Genomic DNA, 9,054 nt, shown 5'->3' on the forward strand with positions numbered 1-9,054 from the left:
TGCGATTTCATAGTGTTCTCAATAACAATAACATGGGCAGAGACACAGCTCACTGGCTGACAGGCTAACAACCAGGTATTACACTGTTCTGCAGATACTAATGGGACTAGAAAGCCCATTCATGCCAATGGCAGCAGGTCGTCCATCTGACAATTTGAGTTCAAACACTAGCTGCTGCATCTTTTCATCTAAGCATCTGGCTACAAAACTCAAGCCAGTGATCTAAACCGAGCATGTGACTGACCTACATCGTCAAATGAATAGTAATAGAATAGAAATAGAATAGCTGGAGAGACTTACTCATATTATTCTGTTGGTTTTAGATTAAAATAGAGGATTGGCAATAGAGAGCAAGTACACATTTGAAATATTGGACTAAATGCATCATTTAGAGTAGAAGTCTATGATCCAGCATTTAACCATCTGGAGGTTTGCTGCTGCACTCTGTGAAAACCAAACATTATGGTTGTATTTGTTCTTTGAGGATGTCATACTACTACATACAAGCTAGATAAAACAGTCTGAAATTGACGACAGCTGGATTGAATGAGTGCAAACTATCAACTGGTCCATGGAAAAATGACCCTAACAAATATTCTGTGCCATTTTTTTTAAAATTCATGTGTTGTTTGCTTTCACCGAGTTGTCCCATACCGGAAGCGATATCTGGAAGTGATGTCCTCCATAGTAATGGGTAATGGACTTCTGTAGAGTAGGGGGGAGAAGGCCACAGGTCTGCCTCACTGGACTCACCATGTGCAGATCGCTAAGGAACAATCACAAAAATCAAAGGTACCCGATGAGGTATAAAAGTTTAGGTATAGCGTTCAGTTCTTTGATCAATATGATTTTTATCCTCTGCCTTTAACGTGTTGAAATCCACCACAGAAGAAACAAGTTATTTTCTGCTATGTGAAGCATGCTTCATGTTAGATGAGCATATCAAAAAGACCTTTTCCAATCCCAACGCATCAGTATTAGCAGTGTGGTGGACAGCCACAGGGTTAGTGGCCTACTCTCTCTCTCTACACTCTCATTTGCATTCACAGAGCCCTCCTCTCTCCTTCCCTCTTCTCTGTCTCTATCCCTTCCTCCCCTCCTCTCTCCCTCTGTCTCTATCCCTTTCTCCCCTCCTCTCTCCTTCCCTCTTCTGTCTATCCCTTTCTCTCTCTCCTCGTCTTCTTCGGTGAATCATGTGTTGTTTCGTTTGCTTGCTCTAGGGCTGGCCTGGTTCTCTTGCTGCAGGGCTGTTGACTGCCACCACTGGTGCTGCTGTGAACGTCTGTGTAGATGTATGTGTGGTTGTGTGGTGTGTGTGTGTGTGTGTGTGTGTGTTTGCGTGTGTTTTTGTGACTACCCGGGAAAACTGTTTGTGAAAGTGCTGACCTGGAGGCTTCGTAAAAAGAGGAGGGCACAGACAGAGAGAGAGAGAGAGAGTGAGAGAGAAAAAGAGAGAGAGGAGACCGAAAGAGGGAAAACGAATAAGAGACAGAGCAAGGGAGAGAAAGAGTGAAAGAAAAAGACGGCTGGAGCAAGGGACAGAGAGAGAGAGACAGAGAGAGAGTCCACTCACTGAACTTTAAGCCTGCATGAGTTCTATGGAGTCAAAACAGGATCTTTAATATTGAGAGCTTGCGTAAAGATGTTCACATGTGTAATAAAGTTTTGCAGCTGTGCAAAAGAAGTTCTGTATGTGCAAAGACATTTCGTACCTGTAGAAATATTTTGTACGTGTGTATGTGTGAAAGAAATGTGTATTTGTAGAAATGTTTTGTACATATGTGGGGGGGAAATGCGGATCTGTAAAAATATTTTGTACACGTGTGGAAAAAATATGTACCTGCACAAATACTTTGTATGTGTGTGAATCTCTTACGCGACGCTACGCGATGCTTTCCTGCGCAACACTGAAAGTACGAGCTTGTGAAACTGATTTGCAATGCTTACGGACGTTTGACCCTAATAGAGTCCCGAAGCCATGACGTAGCGTTGCCAAGGCAGCAATTTCACTGGATCTAAACAAATCAATCTACCATTGAAATCAAATCACCATTAGCGGTGGCTTTCTTAATCTATTTCAATAATTTTACAACGTTTCTAAGATGTTAGTATATTTTTTTACACTGTAGGAATCACATACTACAACATATATTCATACCAACATGATCAAATTCGTGACTACAGAGTTTTATTTTAGCATGGGTTTCCTTTGTAAAAGAGATCTGCATGTAACTTCACAGCATGCGGTTAAAATCCTTAAATTCACGGACGTATTTTGGCTTTATTTTTTAAGCAAAAAACGTCACTCTTAACAGCCGCCAGTCTTTGAGAAGACGTGAAATATCCACTGGAATTTTGTTTCTTTATATTACACCTGCCAGGGAATCTGTGTTATGTGGGTAAGCTGCTGCCTAGCAGGTAAAGCACGTTTAAATGGCTATAGCCTACATTTAAAACTATTTATTAGCTAGAAATGATGCCACATGTCTACATTCAATGCTATTTAAGCCACTTCGAAAGTTTGTTTAGATCCAGTGATTCTGCCGTCATGGAAACGCTACGTCAGACTTCGGTCAGAGCCCGTCTACGGAGAGCCTCCCCACTCACTATTAATCCCATACAAACCGAATTTGGCTGCAGTTCACCAGAGTTCACCTAGATGGCGATCGCAGGCGAGTCCAAAATACATGAAGTCCTATGGAGCTACATGGCTACATTTATTGTTTTCACCTATTTAACAACTGAAACCCTCAGATTTTATTTTATTTTTCGCAAAATAGATATGGATTATCAATCAAAAGTGAAATAATCCGGGAGTCATGTCCTTTTGTTTTCTTACAGGTTGGGTCGTTGTTGCCCATAACACGCTAGCTTTGATGCTATGATATGCTATGACCATGCTAATGAATGACGTCATTGACACGTTTGAAAGACTTTTTAGAACAATTAAGTGACTTTTAAAAATATAATACTCAACCGAGTGTATTGTCTTTGTCTCCCCTTTCGAATACAATATTCAAATGACTTGAAAAAATATTATATCCCGAGAAAAGTGGATTTTGAGGGGTACAGCTCCATAGACCTCCATTCATTCTGGACTCGCCCGCGAGCGCCCCTAGATGCAGTACCACACCGGAAGAGTTCCGAGAGTGAAGGTTCTCCCCTTATTAGACATTCTCTGCTTCGGTACTCAATTGTACTGCCTTTCTGAAGAGCCAATCAACACATTGCTTACTGCCAACCAATCAGCGTTCCCCACCGACCACCCAGATTTTGCCGCTAACCCACAGATCTAGTTATTAAAACTGGTGGTAACAGCAAGGGCATATAGGTCGTAACATTACTGTAAATGAACACCCATAAGTATTTCTGGACTAAAATATTGCAAAGCGATTTGGTTACTTTATTTGTCATGCTTTTATCAGTTGTAACATAGTCAAAACGTTAAGAATATCATACCAGAACATGAAATAATCACTGTAGCTGCCATAGCTATCCTAGCTGACGTTTATCGTAGCTCATAGTGCTAGGGCTAATGTAACTCGTCAGTTTGTACGTTGCCCAGCGAATAAGTAGGCTTAAATCTTACATGTCTTAAGTTAAAGAATTGAAAGAGATAGGAAATAAAGAAAACACTTGAACGGGTTTATCCATTTACATTCAGATCTTGCCATAGACTTTGCCTAAGCTCTTGCTTGCTTGGTAGTCTACCGTCCTGTTCAGTCTATGGTTGCTATAGCAACCGCTGCTGTGCTTCATAAACTGACGAGATAACCATGCAATTGTGGTTGAAATACTCCCGAAACACAAAGAAAACAAAACAAAATGTACCTATGTAAGAAAATGGGATGTTGTTGTATTCCAAACAATAAACCAACAGTCATGGAAGGGCATTACTATGGTTAAATCTCACTATAATCTCCTAGCTGTGAATGTCCCATTACAACCCATTCATTTGATTCGTCTTTTTGCCGTCCACTAGGCTATTATTATAGGCTTGCAAAGGGTGATACAATAAATGTGTTCTCATATCAAATAATAATAGCAGATAAACATAAATGTGTGTACAGTATTACTGTTTATAATCATGAATGACACCACTGAATCACCCTTTCGGAAATGGAATGAATAATTCAACTATTTCGTCAACATTACTGCTAGCTAGAAGCTAACCTATAACGTTACAGTCTAAAATGCGGATGGGAATAGCTAACATTAACATTACGGCTCCGCTTCAACCCTTTTTGCGATCACAGTATAAATTGAGCTACCACGTCACTCTTAATTAAGTTATAATTTTGCAACCCCAATCAAAGAGTATACCAGAGAATTTCTAATAAGACATTATAGACGGGCTCTGAGTATACTCTTTGATATGAAGCCAATCTGTTTAGCACCAAAATCTGGGTGGTCAGTGGGAAACGCTGATTGGTTGGCAGTAAGCAATGTGTTGATTGGCTCTTCAGAAAGGCAGTAAAATTAGGGTCAAAAGTCCGTAAGCATTGCAAATCAGTTTCACAAGCTCGTACTTTCAGCGTTGCGCAGGAAAGCATCGCGTAGCGTCGCGTAGGAGATTCACACACGTACAAAGTATTTGTGCAGGTACATATTTTTTCCACACGCGTGTACAAAATATTTTTACAGATCCGCATTTCCCCCCCACATATGTACAAAACATTTCTACAAATACACATCTCTTTCACACAAGTATATAATATTTCTACAGGTACATATATTATTACACATGTGAACATCTTTTCACAAGCTCTCAATATTAAAGACCCTATTTTGACTCCATAGAGTTCCTCTGAGTCTTTCTTTTTTCTGTCTGCTTGTGTGTGGGATTCTATGTGTGTGTCCTTCAGTGACCCCGTATGCTGTTATGCTTTTTGGTGTGTGTGTGTGTGTGTGTTTGTGCCCATTGACCTGCTATTATGTTTGTGAGAGTGTATGTCTGTATGTGCCCCTGAACTACTGTGTGTGTGTGTGTGTGTGTGTGTGCGTGTGTGTGCGTGCGTGCGTGTAGATGTGTGTGTGTGTTTGTGTGTGTGTGTCTGCGCACATGTGCGAGCTTGTGTGTGTGTGCATGTTTGTTAGTACCCCTGAGCTGCTGTTGTTGTTTATTTATTTGTGCGTGTGTGTTTGTGTGTGTGTGTGTGCCCTTTATTGTCCTCTCCCTGACCCCGTGTCAATCTTGCCAAAGGGCCGAGTCTCAGTGGCACGCCCGAGTGTTGCAATGCCACCTCCCACCAGGATCCACAAGCCCTGCATGCAGAAAGACCAAAGTCATCGCCTCCAAGCCCTGCATGCAGAAAGACCAAAGTCATCGCCTCCGAAACATCTGGATACACGCAGAAGAGGGTTGAGAGAAGAACAAAAAGAGGCGGGATTAGAGTAAGACTCCAAGTGCTGTTCACAGCTTTAACAAAGGTAACGTAACAAAGGTACCCGGTCAGGTTTAAAAGTTTGGGTAGCGTTCAGTTCTTTGGTCGATGTGATTTTATCCTCTGCCGTCATGAAATCCACCACAGAAGAAACGGGTTCTTTTTTCCTCTGTGTGGAACAAGGAACGGAACATGAGTCTGAGTCAGAACGGAACATGAGTCTACTCTGCCCCTCTCTGCTATTTCATTTTGCTTTGGGAGTCCAAACACACACACACACACACACACAAGCCCAAGGACACACACAAATACACACAGAGAGACACGCATGCACGCACGTACGCACGCACGCACGCACGCACAGACACAAGGATCTGGTTGTCATTATAATATTTTTCATTCTTTCCTGTTTCCCTGGAGATACTTTAGGTGTGTCTGCATTCCTTTTTTGATTCATTAATAACAGACAGACACACACACACACACACACACACACACTCATCACACACACACACACACACACACACACACACACACACACACACACACACACACAAGCATGCATATGCAAAAGCTCTCATGTGTACACACATACACTCAGTATTTAAAATTGAATATAACGAATAATAATACATACAAATAAAAATATAAAAGAAATTAAAAGAAGGCCTCCGGTATAAGTAGGTATGTAGACCTGGGGCCGGGTGTACAGAGAAAGCGCTAATACTGTGCGGAGAAATATGCGCAGAACGCAAACGCTTGTGCTTTGCCATATTGCATTGAATTTACTAAGCTACCATTTCATCACGTAAATAGCGCTCATCACCACCCGTACCCGAAGCATATGTTGTGAAAGTGAAAATACAATATTAGAAAGGCAAACAAAAGGTAAGGTTTCTTTTGACATAGTACAATGAAGAAAACCGATGCTCTGAATACTGATTCAGTTGTCTCTGAAAGTTTGTCTACTTGATGCATTCAACCGCAATTTGGATTACACCTGCTTTTAACAGGCGCAAGTTTTTCACCGCAAAACAGACGTGCGCTGTTTATATGGCGGAATACCTAATAAATCTTTATTAGCACTTTTCCTCCCCTGTGTTTGCGTTTGATACTCCCACTTTCCCCTGACTCTTCATATGAATGCATATGCATGACACAGAAAAGCGCAAATTTAGCCATTCTCACCTCCCGCGACAGGTAGTCTGCGGTTTTTCCTCAGTGCGAGTCTTTCCCTAAATACTTAACCAGGCATGTAGTCTACTTAACCAGGCATGTAGTATACTGTAAGTACATGAAAGTACACCAAATATACCCAGCGTATCAAGACATGTATACTTGGTATACCCAAACAAATATACCCAGCATATCAAGACATGTATACTTGGTATACCCAAAGAAATAAACCCAGCATATCAAGACATGTAGACTTGGTATACCTAAAGAAATAAACCCAGCATATCAAGACATGTATACTTGGTATACCCAAAGAAATAAACCCAGCATATCAAGACATGTGTACTTGGTATACCCAAAGAAATAAACCCAGCATATCAAGACATGTATACTTGGTATACCTAAACAAATATACCCATCATATCAAGAGATGTATACTTGGTATACCCAAAGAAATTAACCCAGCATATTAAGAAATGTAGACTTGGTATACCCAAACAAATATACCCAGCATATCAAGACATGTGTATGGGTAAATCTATATATGGCCTATATGTCCATGTTGTTCATACATGGTTAATACTACATAGCCATATTTATTCTGCTCTTACAAGGTTACTGCTAATACACTGCACATATTTATATTTAATTTATATTACTGTAAACCAACTGTATACTACTGTCTACACTGCACTATATATCTTGTACTGTCTATGCACCAATGTCTATAAATGTGTCTATAAATGTCTATACTTTGTAAATCCCACTGCACTTTTCTGCTTTTTTGCGCTTCTGGTTAGATGCAAACTGCATTTCGTTGCCTTTGTACTTGTACTCTGCACAAAGACAAAGTTGAATCTAATCTAATGCAAATGTAAATCAGGCTCCTAGGCTAAGTATACTTGTGTATACAAGGAATTTGGTCTCTGATTTATCCCATCCGTGAATTAAAGAACACACAGAGCACACACACTAACGCAGAGCAGTGAGCTGCCTTGCTGCTTCACCTATGGATGTGGGCATGGGAAAGCAGTACTCAACCACTTCCCCCACCCACATTTTTCCTACTGGTCGGGGATCGAACCGGCAACCCTCCGGTCACAGGCCTGATGCCCTAACCAGTAGGCCACAGCTGCCCTGAATATAATCTGATCTAATCTAATCTAATCTGCCAAGGAAGGCTGTTTTAGCCAGCACATTCATTGCCGGTGGAGCGTCAGCAATCTTCTGTTATATTCTGCTCCTTTTGTGTTCACTCCGACACTAAACATCTTGTTTATACCCAACAGTGCAAGTCTTCATTTAACATTCGACAAACGCATACACCCTTCAGCATTTTTACATGCTCATGCACTAGGTGTAAAACCCAACCGGGCCGTAAAACAATGCATGATGTCAATGGGAAATGTTTGTGATGGTTGAAAAGCCTTCCAGGAAGTGCAGTTCAGTATCCACAGGTATGTAGACTTGGGATGTGCCCGCATGATGTGCCTGAAGAGAACAGAGGGATGGAGGCTTTGATACTGCAATGTATCTAATGTGTTTGCATTCATCTTTCATTCATTCGGGGTCAGAAACCATTTTCTCCTGGCCTTGTGAGGGAGTTGAAAGAGAAGGTAGTTGAGTTTTGAAAAAAAAAAAAAACACTGAAAAGAAAAAAAAAATGGATAAAGGGTGGAGAGAAAAAAGAAGCGATAAGCCATCTGGTATTTAAATGTCACTGGCGAACCATGTCCTTTCAAGAAGGGGTGCGCTCAGATCCCCACAGTGTAATTTGGAGGAAAAGAGAGATCGAAATCACCAATCGTTTACTTTGCTTTCTTTTCTGTTTGTGAAAGTCGGCCCTGAACAGCACATCAGACCAGATGTTACCTTCACGGGCACAGAGGCATTTGGAATGAGCAGATACACATCAAACTAGTAAAGGTGTGTGATGTGACCAGAGGTTGTGGAAACTCACACAGCGCCGTGGTGCCAAAACATGCCAACAGTACATTTGTGGGTAGGGCACAAATGAGGTACGTGGTCTAGCTTCTAAAAGCCCATTTTGGAGAGCTTATATCAAAAGTGCTGACAAGCTAAATTATGATGTTAATAGAAATGTCATGTTGATGTATTTTTACCTGATTTGATGTCAACAGCATCAACTCAACCAAATCTGCCTCATTACATTTAGTACATCTTGATCTTGTTTGAAATATTGGTTCCATCTCATATTGTACATTCTTAGCACGTCGACTAACACTATGCACTTTCTGAGTCAATACTCATGAACAAAAAACGCTTCTTTTTCTGATTCCATGTTTCTACCACATTGTCTTACAACCTTTTGGCATGTGGCAGTGTCATTTTCAGTCAGAACAAACATATTGGTCAAGAGAAAACCAACATTATTTGCCAGGGATATGAATAATTTTGCTCCTTACTGTACATACACCACTTCATCTTGCTGTAGCATGAATTTGTATAGAAAATACATTGCTGTTTGTTATCA

The sequence above is a fragment of the Alosa sapidissima genome, chromosome 3, assembly GCF_018492685.1.
Source record: "Alosa sapidissima isolate fAloSap1 chromosome 3, fAloSap1.pri, whole genome shotgun sequence".
Classification (NCBI taxonomy): Eukaryota; Metazoa; Chordata; class Actinopteri; order Clupeiformes; family Clupeidae; genus Alosa; species Alosa sapidissima.